This window comes from Enhydra lutris, unplaced genomic scaffold (genome assembly GCF_002288905.1).
Source record: "Enhydra lutris kenyoni isolate GAN:26980312 unplaced genomic scaffold, ASM228890v2 scaffoldscaffold83, whole genome shotgun sequence".
In the NCBI taxonomy this organism is placed as follows: domain Eukaryota; kingdom Metazoa; phylum Chordata; class Mammalia; order Carnivora; family Mustelidae; genus Enhydra; species Enhydra lutris.
In genome coordinates, this window is record NW_019154167.1 from 2,600,256 (window position 1) to 2,617,514 (window position 17,259).

Genomic DNA, 17,259 nt, shown 5'->3' on the forward strand with positions numbered 1-17,259 from the left:
CTACACAGTGCCAATGGATCTTTCAGGGGGTTAGTTCTCATAACATAATGTTTTGCTAGGTTAAAAAACACAAGCAACATATAAAATGTAAGTAAATTTGGTGAGACCCCCTACAACCTCATCCATTATCACAGTGAACAAGTAAACACAACTGCTACCTCCTGCCACTTCTGATTATTCAGGCTGGAATAACAGAGCTGCAGTATGACACAGCTCTTCCTGTAATTAGCAAACAAAAGAAAACTATCTGCACTGGGGACTCTAAAGAAAGAAGAAGCCATCATTCTTCCAGAGACACATAACAGCTGGGTCAGAATGGGTCAAAATTATTCAGCTAGCCAATCTGAATAAAGGATATCAAGGGGTCTTTGGTGAGGAGATATGGATTTCTATTGGCAGAATCCAATGTCTTTTTAAGAATTTGTCATGGAGGCATTATGACAGAGTCATGTTTTTGAAGGGTTTGAACAGGCAGGCATGCAGGCAGACAGTTGTGGGTTTGAGACCTTTATTAGTTCAGCAGAGAGAATTATATCAAATCCTTGACAATTATGCTAAGTTGTCATCTCCCCACACTAGATAGCATAGTTAAGAAAGACGCATGAGTCACATCTATCTCTGATACTAACCTAGGTTGTCTAAATATTAAATCATATTTAATGGTACAATAAAAAAGAGTCTATTACCTGTCTAAGTGTGCAGTAAGAGACAGATGAGATAGGAAGTACCAGAAAGGGGGCAAAAGAAGTCCAATTTAACCACTGAGAAACTGAATTTACACATGCTCCATCAGTGCAGCCAGATAGAGACAAGAAATCAATCAATAGGTACACAACATGCTAGGAAAAACCTTATGTCACTGATCTGGTTTTAGCTGCCTGGTTTTCTAGAAAAGCAGTGTTTTTAAAGAATCCTTAACTCTTCTTATTGGGGCTAGTAAATGGTTCTCACCTGCTATAGCTTCTTATCCTGAAACTTCACAAAAGAGCCTGAATAAAATATGTTCAATGGGTGAAAACTGAATTAGATTAAAACATGGCAGAAAAGAAAAGGGATCAGATACAAAGTTTACTTTGCTAAGAAGAAAGAATGTGGACAATGAGAATGAAGATAAGATAAAGATCAGAAGAATAAATAGTATCAGCAGAGGTGAGAGACATGGAACATGTTTTCGGAGAGAGGAACAAAAACAGAGAAGAAAGATTACGATAACAAACCTAATATCCTGTCTTTATTATTTCTATTGTATTATAAGAAGGGAATAAGTGCAGGAGAGGCTTAGCCAGTGTCAGGGACATTATTTGTGTTCCTGGACAATTTGGACCTTTTGGACTCCACTGGATTATCATGAGGGAATGTGCAGCTTTGCGTTTTCTATACTGCTAGTGCTGCTCCATCTGTCCAAAGCAAACAAAGATCTCATGGACACAGTGGGTAAGATTCAGCACCAACCTCATTAAGAGTATGACTTCAGGAGAGAGAGATTCCTGATGGCTGTTGGGAAAGAATTAAATGTGTTAAACCACTATAAGCTACTATTCAAGAGAGTATACAGATGTCTACGTAAGGAGGGTCAGGAGACCTTAAGCAGGTTTTAAGATTATATTTGTAACTATGTTATCTAGTATGTGGTGATGACAACCTAGCTGTCAAGGAATGGAGAGTCAGACCATTGGCTGAAACCTCAGGTAGATGCCTGAATAGATTCTTGCACAGTTTTCTTCACAGTGGTTTAACACAAGAGATTTTTTTTCCCCAAATGAGAAGCTCTTAATTACAGAATAGCGAACAAAATAAATTGTACTGCTAATTCACAACCTAACATAATTTTAGTATGAAATGCAGCTTTTAATGCAAAATGCTATGGATACAGCAGGAAGCAAATGCATCACATACCCTAGGTTCTCAACACATTTTCATGAAATAGTTCATGGAATGGGAGGAGACTTACCCAATGTCACGTGGATCACAGAGGATCTGGTCCTGTGATCTGGCTGTCTTGATTCTCACTCCAGCTGCTTGTCCAGCAGAGCCTTCTCCCTGCTCAGTACTTCCGAGGTCACACTGCCTTTCTGGGGCTCAATGGGCATCACATGCAGATTCCCCAGGTCACGTGTATCTTGGATATTAACCTAGACTGTCCCAAAAGAGACAGGGAATCAAACCAATTCAATGGAAAAGGTGGAAAGAAACTTCCCTACCAAAACTTCAGCATGAGGGTCATTCTGAAACACAGGAAATGAGGTGAAATTTCATCTACTATGTAGATGCCATGTTTATCACCCTTTTGGTTATTATTTGAAATGCTCTCTGTGATACAGTTGTTATTTGCTTCGTGATGAAATGAGCTCTCTCATGAAAAGTATGATCTGGGTACAGGCAAGAAGGAAAATAATAGTTGCCGTCCATCCTCTATATCTAAATCTCTGTAGTTATCTTTAAAAAAAAAATTCATTCTGTTTGAATTCTTACATCAGTCTTAGTGTGGGTGCTTTTTCTGCACCTATGAAAAATTTCAGCAGAACTGCAATCACACTGTACATACTGTCTCATCACCTGCTAATGAAAAATATGTTTCATTGCTTTGTTTGTCCACTTCATAAAAATGGTTGCATGGAGAAAATTTAAGACACCGGGCAAGAGCCATCTTGTGACTAGAAACAGAACTGCAGATACCTGGCCTTAGTGGGGAAGTGTGGGAACTACAGTTATCCAGACAGTGGCCTTCTTAGGCTTCCATACTTTTTCATCCTCGATTTAAGAATTGTGTTAGGCAAAAATGGAATAATAATTACTCATTTTAATGTCTTTATTATAATATCTCCCATACATATTGTATCTCTTCATCTTTTAATTTTTCAAAGAAAGCAAACCTCCACAATAATGGTCAAAATATAAGGGTTTTCTCTCCATATTTCTAGATTTTTCCTACAGATATTTATAAATATGCATGGTTTTTAAACAAGAACATGCTTGATCATCTCTCCACATCGGTATTTTCCCACATCACTTTTTTGTGAATTACTGTTACAAGAGTTGTCTATATTTCTAAAATTTGATCTCATTTTTCTCATAATTATTCAAGCTTACTCTTTTCAAAGTAAGATTTTTTAAATGGAGAAATATGATATACAGAAGACTGAAATGTTCTCTCTCTCCAACAATACCTATATCCCCAATTAATAAGGTAGCATGCATATTTCCAGATTTTTCTGGCATATAATGTATTAATATAATAAAGGTCATTCTGCAATTTATTTTTGGAATATATCATGGACATCTTTTTTTATTATTATTTAGCTCATTGTATTAGCTTATTCTTTTTACAGTTGCATAGTATTCAACATTATGGATGCACTCACTATCTATGTGATTATTCTATAATATGTTTTAAACATTAATTTTTTGAATTATTTCTCAAGAGTACATTAAAATACAAATACATACCTTCTACTTGAACCAAATACTGGACAAGAGTCTAAATATCTGAATTGTAAGAAAAGCCCAAGCAACCAGATAACCAGCCTTCTCAGATCCACCTCCAGGTAAAGACAATGGAGTGTGTGTGGTGTCTATTTAAATATCTGTAACAAAATAGATTGCTCCCTCTCAGCTCCATTATGTGTTTCCAAAAAACTCTAAAGATACGTAAAGTCCAAAGAAGAAAATACAGACCATCATTACTTCAATCACTGAGTTGTTTACTGCTTACATTTGAGTCTAATCCCTTTGGTTGTTCCCCTTATCATAGATACACTAGGATGTACCATCTGAGATTACATTTATTCACCCATATATTTGAAGATTTTTCCATGTTTATATATATTTATACATTTTGGGGAAGGTAGGTTTCTCCACCATGTTTTAAAATTCTCGGGGCACCTGGGTGGCTCAGTGGGTTAAAGCCTGTGCCTTTGGCTCAAGTCATGATTCCCAGGGTCCTAGGATCGATCCCCACATCAGGCGCTCTTCTCTGCAAGGATCCTGCTTCCCCCTCTCTCTCTGCCTGCCTCTCTGCCTACTTGTGATCTCTGTCTGTCAAATAAATAAATAAAATCTTTTAAAAAAATTCTCTTATTTATGCTGACACAGGTACTACATGCTAAGTGAAATGTGGAAGAAAGAAGTGGAAAATTTCCTCTCTTTTTTCCCCTAGACATCTTTAACTACTAGACATACTGTTTGTTGTGTTTTCTTATATTAATATAAGCCCATTTTTCCTTAGCTTATGATTTTTCAGATATTTTTCAGATTTTAGTAAAAAAAGGAACACATATTCTTCTGATAGCTAGGTAGGGATGTAGACAAAGACAGCCCTCTGAACTTCCACAAAAAAGCAATTCTTCTAAGGCATTGAGTATCCACTGACAAATAACTAAACTCCTAATTTTCAGAACTATTTAAATCCCCACAGTTATACATTACTTCAGATTATTACTATATAAACTCCTTCACAACAGTAAGATTTGTTAGAAACACAATACAATCAAAGTAATATGAAAAGCCAACACCCCAACTAACTTCATTTTTCATTTGGGACTATCACAATCTTTTTTTTTTCTAAATAAGAAAGATTTATTTCTCAACTTTTGTTTCATCATTTATCCCTTGTTACCACTGCTTTTTGTCTGAAACCTAAAATGCACTATTCAGAAGTTAGTTTTGGCCACCTCATGAAGTATTTTTTCCGCAGGTGTAATCTGATCACCACCTCCCCCACTTTCAAAATGTGGACTTTTAAAATATCTGAAGGAATACAAAATTCAGGCATGAATTCCCTTATAGAAACAACGACCCCCACGAAATGACACTCCTTTCTCTCCACTCCAAAGCAGCAGTCCCTTCTTTTCTCACCTTTACTCGAAAGTTTCCAGAAATCACCGAAAATAACTGGCTTTTACGACAGCCATTACCTCCAAGCTTCTTCTCTTCGGGGCGGAAGCCTCCAAGTCTGTATGTAATGCAGCTCCTCCTCCAAGACTGCCCAAGCACAGCTCACATCCAAGCTTCTAGAGAATGCTCCGCCCCTTCTCTGTGATGGAGAAAGCAGGAGGTCCTTCCCTCATTTAGAGGGAGGAGAATCACAAGTTAAACAGCAATACAGTTAACAGAAAGAATTGGGTCCTTTTAAAGAATTTTGAAGCATAATGGCAACATATGTCTGTTCAATTTCCATTCAAATTCTCAAAGTGGGTGATTTCCTGACAACAAAAAAGAAAAGAAATAGAAGTAGCAAATTTCTTTTTCATAAGTAAAGATGCAGTAAAATTCTCCTTGCATATTTTTTTCAGACCTTCTCTTATACTTTGTCTCTGGTAAATTTGAAACCTGCTAGTCAAACTCCACTATGAAAGAATGCTGTGTCTTGATTGGGATTGTTATGAATGAATACTTTATTTTAGGTAGAATTAATTATTTATAATTTTGAATCTGAATCTGGGACATAATATATCTATTTCTTCTTTCATTTAGGTCTAATACTTCCTTCCTTAAGTCATTTCTAAACAAAATCCTGAAACAAAATCTGGCTATACCAAAATTGAAAAAAAAATATGTGTATCAGTAGTAAAATCACAATAACCCAAAGTAAAAAAAAAAATCAACCACAAACATAGAAATGTTTTTCAATGCATATGACTGGATAAACAAAACTATCCCTAAGCTGGTTCTTATATTTCAATAAGAAAGAAATGAACACCAGGGTAGAGAAACTGGTAAAAGCCATAAGAAATTAACAATGTTCTTCCTTATCCCCAATATTCATTTTCCTGTGAAGAAAGCATAAATGGTGCAACTTGAAGGTTCTGCTTCTAGACTAGAAAGGCCTCTAGGCTGATGGATAGTTTGCTCAAATCTTGGGTTCTGTTAGTTTCATTTCACTCTCATAATGAGCAGTACTCTGCAATTCACTTTCCCCTCTGAATAAAGCTGACATTTTGGTTTCATCTGCTATTTTATTTATTTTGTTGTTGTTGCAATTTGTTCATTATTTCTAAGATGTGACAATTGTAGGTAGAGACTTATGTATCTTTAACCTCAAAATTATAATAATGCCAAAAAGAATAGGAATACATTACTGGGCAAGTAAGAAAAATTTGTTTAGCCCTAACAGAAGTGGGAGAAAATGCTGGTCAGCTTTTCCTGAGGCTCTTTTAGCATACAAGGCATTTCGATCTCTCCCAGATTAAAGTCCATTTATTTTGGTCATATAATATCTGATATGATTTCTAACAGCACATTCTCTCAAGAGCTCTAATATAATGTCAAAAACCAAAGCTTCTCAATACTGCAATTCTCTAAAAACAGTTTCTGTTCGTGAGAATTTTTGCAAAATTGCAGAATCAGTTCTGCTGTTTTTCAAGGACATAATACTAAGAAACACTGTTTTTTGAAACGTGGCAACAATTGACAACAGAGAACTGATAAACTTTGTTATTTAAAATGGGAAGACCTTGAGAAACTGTTATTAAGAATGAAAAGGTTCTTGGGGGACGCCTGGGTGGCTCAGTTGGTTAAGAATGAAAAGGTTCTACTCTGAGGGTTGCTCTTTTATTGTTTTTGGTATTATTTTGCAATTTTTTTCAGTATTAAAAAATGCTTTAAAAAGAAGCCAGTGGAACATAAAAAAATAAACATACCAAAATATAAAATGTTGAATATACCAAGTATAGGTGAAGATTAGGAGAAACTAAAGGTTTGTACACTCCTGGAGTATAAATTGGAACTAATATTTTGGGAAATGTTCGACATGATCCCCTAAAGTTGAACAGAGAACATTTAGGGCTTTTGGTAGCAGAATGGTATGACTAAACAGGTAGTGGAGAAATAATCTCTACAGAGAGAGATACGCATACTCCAGAGCACACATAAGACTATCTAGTCTGACCTAGGAAGTAAATATCCAAAATTCATTTCTTTTCATTTTATTTATAAGCATTTATTTATAAATACTTTAAAATGGTTATAAAAATCATTTGTACTCTAATATATTATATACTTTATAAAAATACAAACCAGGGAGTATCATCAAATTTTTTACAGTGGTGACAATAAAAAATACGTAGAATATTCTGCTTTATGGAACACATAACCCGCCTAAGTTCTCCCATGTGTTTTTGCCTTGATTTGCATTGTTTGGGATTATAATATAAAAGACTAACCTGAACTTCCTAGATTGCCTATGTAACTGATTTTGCCGCTCATGGAAGTTGCCATTACTCATTAAATGTTTAAGATAATAATGAGAAACTGAATTATATTAAGTCAAGTTTTTACAAAACTATTGGTTCTTGCCAACTTCAGACAATGCTACAAAATATGTGGACCTACAGTTTTTCCATTTGGATTGTATTATAATATAGGTTTTCACTGAACTATTACAAAGCCAAAATTTTAATGGCAATGATTGTGGTTTTTTTAATGTCGACTTAATTTCCAAGTTCTCTAGTTGACTTTGAGACTTCAAAAATAATGAGTGAATATTTTTGATACCTGGAAAATTCCAAAGAAAAGCAAAATCCATAGACACAAAGCATCAAACATACCAAGTTGCAATGCAATAATTTTTATTAGAGTTTTACATATAAAAGTATTCACTTTAGTTCAAATTAAGATAGTAAAATCAATATGGTATATGCATCACCCTATAATATTTTGAGAAGTTAACAATATTTTAAAGCTTAAGGTTAAACCTTTCTATAATATGAATACATTTGTGTGTATCTGGGTCTGTATGCTTACATATGTACATATAATGATACATTAATATAAAGAAGAGCAACCTAGGAATAATAGAGAGAGGACTAAACAGTTAAAATGAAAAATGATCTTACAATATACAATTTGCATTCACACTGAGATCATATAGACATAATTTTTCATGTATTCTATACAGATTGCCAAAAGATTTAGTATGCCTCACGTGTATGTTTATTTTCAACTCAAAATAGTTAACCTCTATCCTTTTTTGCTGCCTCTTATCATATTCATAGATTCTGCATTTAAGGAAAAATTAAAATTTTTACTTATTCCTCTGCTTCTTTTTGCTATGTTTATTTTATTTTATTTTACAGTTCTTTTTATTGAAGTATAGTTGACATAAAATATTCTATTAACTTCAGGTGCTATGTTTATTTTAAATGTTGCATTTTCACTTCGTTAACAACTTACCCTATAATAAAACTGTTCCTTGTTCTTAGGTGACTATGTTCTAATTCTAACTGAGCTGCCAGTTGCTCCTAATAGACAGGCCCTTTTGTTATTTTCTTCTCCAAAATCTAACCCTAAATTGAGAGTAATAAAACTGTCAAGATGTCTCTTACACACAAATCATTTTTGGCAGTTTCTAGATGGCTAGAAGATAATACAAAGGGCTTGTTCCCTCACCTTATAAAAGAAGAAATGAAAAACAGACTAAAGTATATTTGGTGTGCTCTTTATTTTGTAATTGGATCCACAGTGTTTGAAGAGCAACTATTTTTTTTTCAGATCTACATTATAGAACAACTGTCAGATCAAAGAGAGAAAATCAACTCCTATGTTAATTTTGTATAGCTAAAGTACTATTGATGTAAATATATTTCATCAACTGCCTCTTCAGGATATGTAGAAGCATGTTCTTATGTGCATGGGCAGACACAAAAACTTTTTACAAATTTATGTACAAGATTTTATTACTAGGTCATTATTCCTTGCTTATCAGTGATGATTGTGGTCCACACTTTACAGGAATTTTTTTAAAGCCCTGGAGATGTGTCAATCATAATTCATAAAATGGTTTACACTAATATTTTTGGAGAGAGTTCATATTACAGAAGTTTATTACCTCCAAAGCAATATACACATTCAGTACAATTTTAATAAAAAATACTTAACATTTTTTTTATTTTTTCAGTGTTCCAAGATTCACTGTTTATGCACCACACCCAGTGCTTTGTGCAATAAGTGTCCTCCTTAATACCCACCACCAGGCTCACCTATCCCCCCTAAACCCTCTGATTTACCCCAATTCACTTTTCCTTTCCTTATCTTAATGTCCTCCATTGTTTTACATTAACTTTCAACAGGTATTGCCTAAGTCTCTAAGAAAAGGTCATGGTTAGGTCCATATTTTTACATATTTTATCCAATAGGGAAATCCAGGCTCCTATCCTGATATATTCTATCATTCTAATAAATTAACCAAAACCTGTCATTCTTGTATCTTCCTCCCCTGCACACATGAACCTAAGGATTCTTGTCATAAGCTATCAATTGATGCTTGGGTATAATGGAAGAAACTCCCAAGAACGTTGGCCTTAGAGTTGCAATGAAATGGATTGTATAAAAGACAGGAAATTCGAGTTTTCCAAGACTATATCAACCCAGAAACAAACTTCAAGAGGTAGACTATTGATTCCAGAGGAATGGAACAAGAATTAGAGACTATGGGAGGACCAAAAGAAATTAATAAGAAAAATCTAATTGTGATTTTTTGCATTGGGATATTTAAGGTATTGGGCTTGATATTCTCTATTTGGACAGTCTATTACTGCAGAGTTTTTAAAAAAATCTTTCTTCTTTTGCTTTTTTCTTCTCTTCTTTGTCCTCCTCTTTTAAAAATTCTAACTGTCGAAATCATAGGGTAACAACAGTATTTCACTCCTTAAGTGGTATGAAATTCAAGTGATTATGCAAAAGCCCCATGCTAAGAATGTTATGTTTTAGCTCATGTCATCAAACTTTGGGACTCAACAGGTTAAATTCCTCAGAATATTACAATATGGAGTATTAAAGTATGGAGTACATTAAAATCCAGAAACATAAAATTTCCTATATGTCTACATTATGACATTTTAATGTAAAAACTGGCCATAAATGTGAATTTTCAGTGGAATACAAAGACTTAAAGATGATGACTCTAGATATATGGGAGATTGTTCAAAAGGCCCACTCTTTATATATTGACAGGGAGGCATATGGCAAGATGATTACATATTTGATATTTCCATTATGACAAGCAGACAGTTAGATATGAATTTATTTCTCAATTATGCTACTTAGATTAGTTGTATAATCTTAAATATGTTCCTCACCTTTGGGGTGCCTCATTGTCTTCAGCTATAAAGTGTGTGTAATCTTAATGTCTATATCTGAATTTGACAAAAGTAATTGAAACAATACGGTAGTTTATCAGATATCAAATCAAATTTGTAACTGCAACCATGTAAGAAATGCCACATTTGAAGGTAAAGTCACTGAATTAGAATTAATAAGCCTACCATCAAGAAACAAATATTACACTTGAGAACAATGCCTAAATAGACCTTTCAGGGAACTGGTGCTTGTTTTGTTGTCCAAAGGGTCTCAGTCTCAGGTAGGAAATATCTTTTCTGGCAGGTTAGGAAACTTGGAAATTTGGGGTGAACTCTGTGGGCTGCTGCAGAGTAACGGGTATTGCAAACAGATGGAATTTCTTGGTCCTCGTTCTATAACTTTGGATGAGGCAAAAATAAGATACAAATGGTAAAGGGCATTTCTGAAGTAATAAAGACCATTTAAGACAGCTTTGGAGGCATGTAGGTGGCTCAGTTGGTTAAATGCCTGACTCTTGGTTTTGGGTAGGTCACAATCTCAGGGTCATGAGATCAAGCCCTGCGCAGGGCTCCATGCTCACTTGTGAGTCCGCTTGAAGATTTTCTCCCTCTGCCCCTCCACCCATATGCGTGTGCGCTCTCTCTCTCAAATAAATAAATAAAGAAATCCTTAAAAAAAATAAAACAGGGCTTTGTATTCCTTTCATAATCTTCCAGCAAAAGTTATCACGTCTTGGTAGTTTCTCATCCTGAAAGTTGTTAATTATTCAATAAGAAGGAATGTGTACATTTAGTAATGTTATTGATATACTTTCATGTCTATCTGAGGTTATGTGTAGAAAGAACACACTCTGAAAGCCGAAGTTCATAAACAAAATTAATTTGTTACCATTAATATTGATTTACTTTGGAATTTTATTTGGAAAATTTTCCTAGTTGTTGGAAACTGATTTAAAGGAATAATACAAGTAAAAAACTTTCTGATGATCATGATGATAATAGCGGTATATAAATAAGCATATGTCTACTTTTTGTTATATTAAAAATTTGTACAAAATGATTATTCAAACAGTAAGTTAAAGTGAGAATTATTATTGATTTTTGGAGGAGGAAACCGGAGGAATGACAGTCAAAGAAAAGAAATCGTCCCCAAGCTAAGAAATGGCCAACTATATATTCTGTGTCTTTGTTTCAGCTTTAAAAAAAATTACTGGCACTAACATTATTAGTGATCTGTTTCCAATCTCTGTTGACTATGTTTTATGCTTTCCTGATAGATGTCCCTATTTACACACTATTACCAGAAGATAAAACCAACCCCCAATCTCAGGCAGATATATTCTGAACATTTGCTACTTAAATGCACCTTCTTGTTATCTTCTGACTGATAGCGTGTACCATCCAGTTACAAGCTTCCTTGATAATAGTTGGAACATTATGTGTTTAAGGACATTATTTGTTTAAAACATTGTGAAAGGAAATGTTAATTAGTATAAAAACCTACTTGTTTATGTAAGCATCCCTAGTTCCCACACTTGTAATCATTCCATTTCAAAATCCTCTCTGACCTGGCACACTCTCTTTCAAATGACTTTGTCATCTTCTTGGTTCCCTTGTTGGTGAGTTAATAAAATTTGATACCTTAAAGGTAAATTTATTTAAAGCAAATTTTCATTAGATAATATACAAAGCATGTAACAATTATTAAGTCATAGGCCTGGACCAATAACCAACACTGCCTATAATAAGCAAATAGTATGGCCATAAGAGTGTATGCTGGCTGCCCACCTTCATTGCAAGAACAGGAGAAAAGAACTTCCGGAAGTTGAGTGCTCAGATACAGAAAAAGACAAACTAGTCAGTGAGTCACTGCCAGGGTCAAAGGGGGCTGAGAAATTGCTTGTCAAATGTGTGGGAATATGGTGGTGAAGGACAAAGTGTTTTTAGCAGAGAGAAATGAGCTGCCTCTGACAAATCTCTGGTCAAATGTGTGGGAACATGGTGGTAAAGGACAAAGTGCTTCCAGTGGAGAGAAATGAACTTCCTCTGACACACTGCTCACAGGCATACAAGTTTGAGTTTGCTTCATTTTGGGGATTTTGTGTTCCTGAGTTGATACTAAAATCCTACATACAGCAAATGGCTAGTGAAACTGTGAGGTAGATCACTTAGAGTGATTTAATAGTAAGATTTTTTAAAAAGTAAAATTGCTGGGACGCCTGGGTGGCTCAGTTGGTTAAGCAGCTGCCTTCGGTTCAGGTCATGATCCCAGCGTCCTGGGATCGAGTCCCACATCGGGCTCTTTGCTCGTCGGGGAGCCTGCTTCTCCCTCTGCCTCTGCCTGCCATTCTGTCTGCCTGTGCTCGCTCTCTCTCCCTCTCTCTCTCTCTGACAAATAAATAAAAAAAAAATATAAAAAAAAAAAAAAAAGTAAAATTGCTGAAGACCTGACAACTGCATTATCACAGTTCACAGGAATTAACAACAATAACAACCAACCAACCAACTCTTGTCCCACTCTGAGATAGCAGGTTAGAGTTGCAGTATAGACACAGCTCTTCTTGGGATTAACAAGCCAAGAGCGGGACCCTCTGTGGTCTTTCTTGAGGACTCTAAAGCGAGAAGGAGCCATCTGACTCTCTAGGGCACCCATAAAAGAAGGACAAGGCTGTATCAGAATTATTCTGATATGTACATTAAATAGAGGTTATCATCATTTTTTCATAAAAATACATGTGTGAGAATATTCACAAGGCCCACTGTCTGGCTTTTATAAATTGTCAAGGAGGTTTATTCCAGGATGTTTACATATTTGATATTCTCAGTATAATAGGCAATCTGATAAATAAGAATTTATTTCTCAGCTCTGCCACTTATTAGTCATGTGATTGTAAGTTAGTTCCTTAACTTGTATGTTACCTTAGTTTCCTGAGTTCATAAATATAAAATGTGAGTAATCTTAATATCTACCTCTAAGTTTGATACAAGTAATCAAAACAATTTATGGTTCACTTGAAATGAAAACCTCGGAGAATTTCCAGGAAACTTCTGAAAAAGAAGTATAAGTGGAGAAGACTAATGCCATCATATATGAAGCCATATAAACAAAGTGACAATGATTAAGTGTTTAGTACTAACCTACCTAGGTATATAGCAAGAGGGTAACGAAGGCATAACAAGGCTAGAAGAAAGAGAAAACAAAGCCCCTAATGAACTACAGAGTATCTAAAGATACACATAGTTTATTAATGTTTGTGAATAGAGATGAGAAATCCAACATGGATTTTCTATGCTCTGGAAAAAAATCCTTGAGACATTGGTCTGTGCTTAATTCCTGGCTTTCCACTAAAGTAGAGTTGTTAATTAGACTCTTTTTGTCTTAGGATTATTAATTGCTCTCACTTTTGGTGGCCTTGTCGTTTCCTCCTGTAACTCCAAGGAGGCTTGAAACTTTGTTTTGAATGGGCAATATTTGAAGATACTGAATTAAGGACAAGATAGAACAGAAGAATCAGCAAAGAAATGTTTATATCAAAGAAGGAATTTTAAAAAAGTTTTTATTTAAATTCCAGTTAACACACAGCGTAGTATTAGTTTCAGGTGTACAACTTAGTGATTCAGCGCTTACATACAACAGTGGGTGCTCATCACAGTAAGTGCACCCCTTAATCCCTATCACTTATTTCACCAAACCACCCTACCTCCCCCACTACCTTGTAACAATCAGTTTATTCCCTATAGTTAAGAATCTGTTTCTTGGTTTGCCTCTCTCTCTCTTTTCTTGCCCTTTGCTCAGTTCTTTTGTTTCTTAAATTCTGCATACGAGTGAAATCCCATGATGTTTGTCTTTCTCTGACTTATTTTGCTTAGCATAATACTCTCTGGCTCCATTCACATCACTGCAAATGGCAAGATTCCATTATTTTTTATGGCTGAGTAATATTACATGGTATATATATACCACATCTTCTTTTTCCATCCATCCATCAATGGACCCTTGAGCTGTATCCATAATTTCGCTATTGTAGATAATACTGCTATAAACATTGGGGTGTGTGTATCCCTTTGAATTAATAGTTTTTAATAGGTAAATTCAATGATTTATTTTTAGTTTCTTTCTATTGTCTCTTTTTAACTTTTTATATGTATTTATTTTTTTTAATTTTTATTTATTTTTTAAATTTCTTTTCAGTGTTCCAGAATTCCTTGTTTATGCACCACACCCAGTGCTCCATGTAATGAGTGCCCTCCATGATACCCACCACCAGGCTCACCCAACCTCCCACCCCTGGCCCCTCCAAAACCCTCTGATTGTTTTTCAGAGTCCACAGTCTCTCATGGTTTGTCTCCCCCTCCAATTTCCCCTGTGAATTAATAGTTTAATTAATTTACTAAATTACTTAATTTCTTTGGGTAAATACTTAATAGTGCAATTGCTGTATTGTAAGGTAGTTCTATTTTTAACCTTTTGAGGAACCTCCAAATTTTTTTCCATGGTGGCTGCACCAGTTTGCTTTCCCACTAACAATGCAAGAGAGTTTCTTTTTCTCCACATTCTCACCAACACATGTTTCTTGGGATATTGATTTTAGCCATTCTGTGAGGTGGTATCTCATTGTAGTTTTGATTTGTATTTCTCTGATGATGAGTGATGTTGAGCATCTTTTCATGTATCTGTTGGCCATCTGGTTGTCTTCTTTGGAAAAATATCTATTCATGACATCTGCCCATTTTTTAAGTGGATAATTCATTTTTTGGTGTTGAGTTCTATAAGTTTTTTTAAATCACAATTAAGCATTTATTATGCCATTAAGAAGGGAAGCAATTACAGTGGTATATCAGAAGCTATATATGTTTTTTAAATGTAATATATGTGCATAGATTCTAAACACTATTTTCAAATATACAATCTCTCCAAAAGAAAATATTCAAAGACAAGATAAATAACTTTTAGTGTTAATAAATGTTACAAGATTTTACAATTAAATTCATCATTAGCTTTTCCACAACACAATGCACAGAAATTTGCAGACTTCCTGTACAGAGTCCAGTAATCTTTACTCTTGAATGTGGCATACAATAACACATTGGTAGTCTTTCACAAGTTCTGGAAAGCTTTCTTCCAGCTCTTAATGGTCCATGTTTTTGGTGAAAATTTCTATTTGGTTCATCCGGTTTGTCACTTCTTTCTCATTTTAACAAGATCTCCCTGTTTTTTCTTATGTTGCCTAATTAGTCTTCTTTTAATGTCCAGTCTATAGCTTCTGTATGGTTTAGCATCAATCATGTCAGTTACCAGTAGTCAAAGAATTTCATAAACCCGTCTAGCATGTTGCTTATTTATTTTGAACTTGTTGTGCCTCTATTGTCATAAGTTTGTTAAAACCTTGTGTCAGCTTTTCCTGAGAAAAATGGTAAATCTTGACAAAGCTTTAAAAGTACAAAGTCCCTTAATTTCACAAAGCTTTTGGATGGATCTTCCTCTGTAATATCAAGAAGAGAAGGAGATGCAATTTAGTATCTATGAACTGTTTCAAGAAGTTGAGCACCATGACCTACACCTTGAAATGGAGTCAGTATCAGCATCTGACTTACACTGGGTTGAGTTTTGTCTGGGTACACATAGTACTTATAGACTGTCGTGTAGCCTATGGTCACAAAGAGCATAGCTCTATCCTTATACTTCTCAAATACTAGAAAGTAGTGCCATATTTCATCATCCATGTCAATAAAGCTGGCAGTTTCCATAAACTACATCAAAAAGTTCTGGAGCCTTTAATGATATTCTCAAAAGCCTCTACATGTCATGTCAGCCTTATATATCTGAAAGGTAAATTTCCCCTCTTGTTGGACTGAGAACAGAGTGTATATGGTTTAAGGTGACAAATGGCTCGAATTCAACTTCTTTTTCCAGTAAAGAGAGAAAAATCCTTCATGTTCCTACATATCCAGGTAGAATTATTAGAATTATTATTCTAATTATAAAAGAAGGAGAAGAAAATTCTTCTGCACAATGAAGGAAACAGTCAATGAAACTAAAAGTTAACCTAATACTTAGGTTATAATTATAATTTTGTAATAATTCTAGTTAGAATTATTATTAGAATTATTGTCTAGTTTTGCCCTCTATATCATCAGCTTCTACACAAAGTTTTCATCAACTTCATATGCCTACTTTTATTTCTTTTTGTTGTATAATTGCTAAGGGTAAGATTTCCAGTACTATGTTAAATAGTAATGGTGAGAGTGGACATCCTTGTCTTGTTCCTGACTATAGGAAAGGCTTTTGGGTTATTCACCATTGAGGATGACATCAGCTGTGGGAATTTTTTTATATGGTCTTTATGATATTGAGATATGATCCATCTATCCCTACTTTGTTGAGAGTTTTTATCAAGAAAGGATGCTGTACTTTGTCAAATGCTTTTTCTGCATCTATTGAAAGGATCATATGGTTCTTATCCTTTCTTTTATTAATGTATCAAGTTGATTGATTTTTGAATTTTTTTTTAAATTTTATTTATTAATTTATTTGACAGAGAGAGAGAGAGAGATCACAAGTAGGCAGAGAGGCAGGCAGAGAGAGAGGGGGAAGCAGGCTCCCTGCTGAGCAGAGAGCCCGATGCGGGGCTCGATCCCAGGACCCTGAGATCATGACCTGAGCAGAAGGCAGCGACTTAAACAACTGAGCCACCCAGGTGCCCCTGATTTTTTAATATTGAACATCCCCTGCAGCCCAGGAATAAATCCCACTTGATCATGGTGAATAATTCTTTTAATGTACTGTTGAATTTGATTTGCTGGCATTTTATTGAGAATTTTTTCATCTGTGTTCAACAGGGATATTTACCTGTAATTCTCCTTTTTAGTGGGGTCTTAGTCTGGTTTTGGAATCAAAGTAATGCTGGCTTCCTAGAATGAGTTTAGAAGTTTTACTTCTATTTCTATTCTTCAAACAGTTTGAGACTAGGTATTAATTCTTTAAATGTCTGGTAGAATTCCCCTAGGAAGCCGTCCTACCCAGGACTTTTGTTTGTTGGGAGATTTTGATTACTGATCCAATTTCTTTGCTATTTATGGGTCTGTTCAAATTTTCTGTTTCTTTCTGTTTCAGTTTTGGTAGTTTGTAGGTTTCTAGGAATTTTTCCATTTCTTCCAGATTACAATTTTGTTGGCATATAATTTT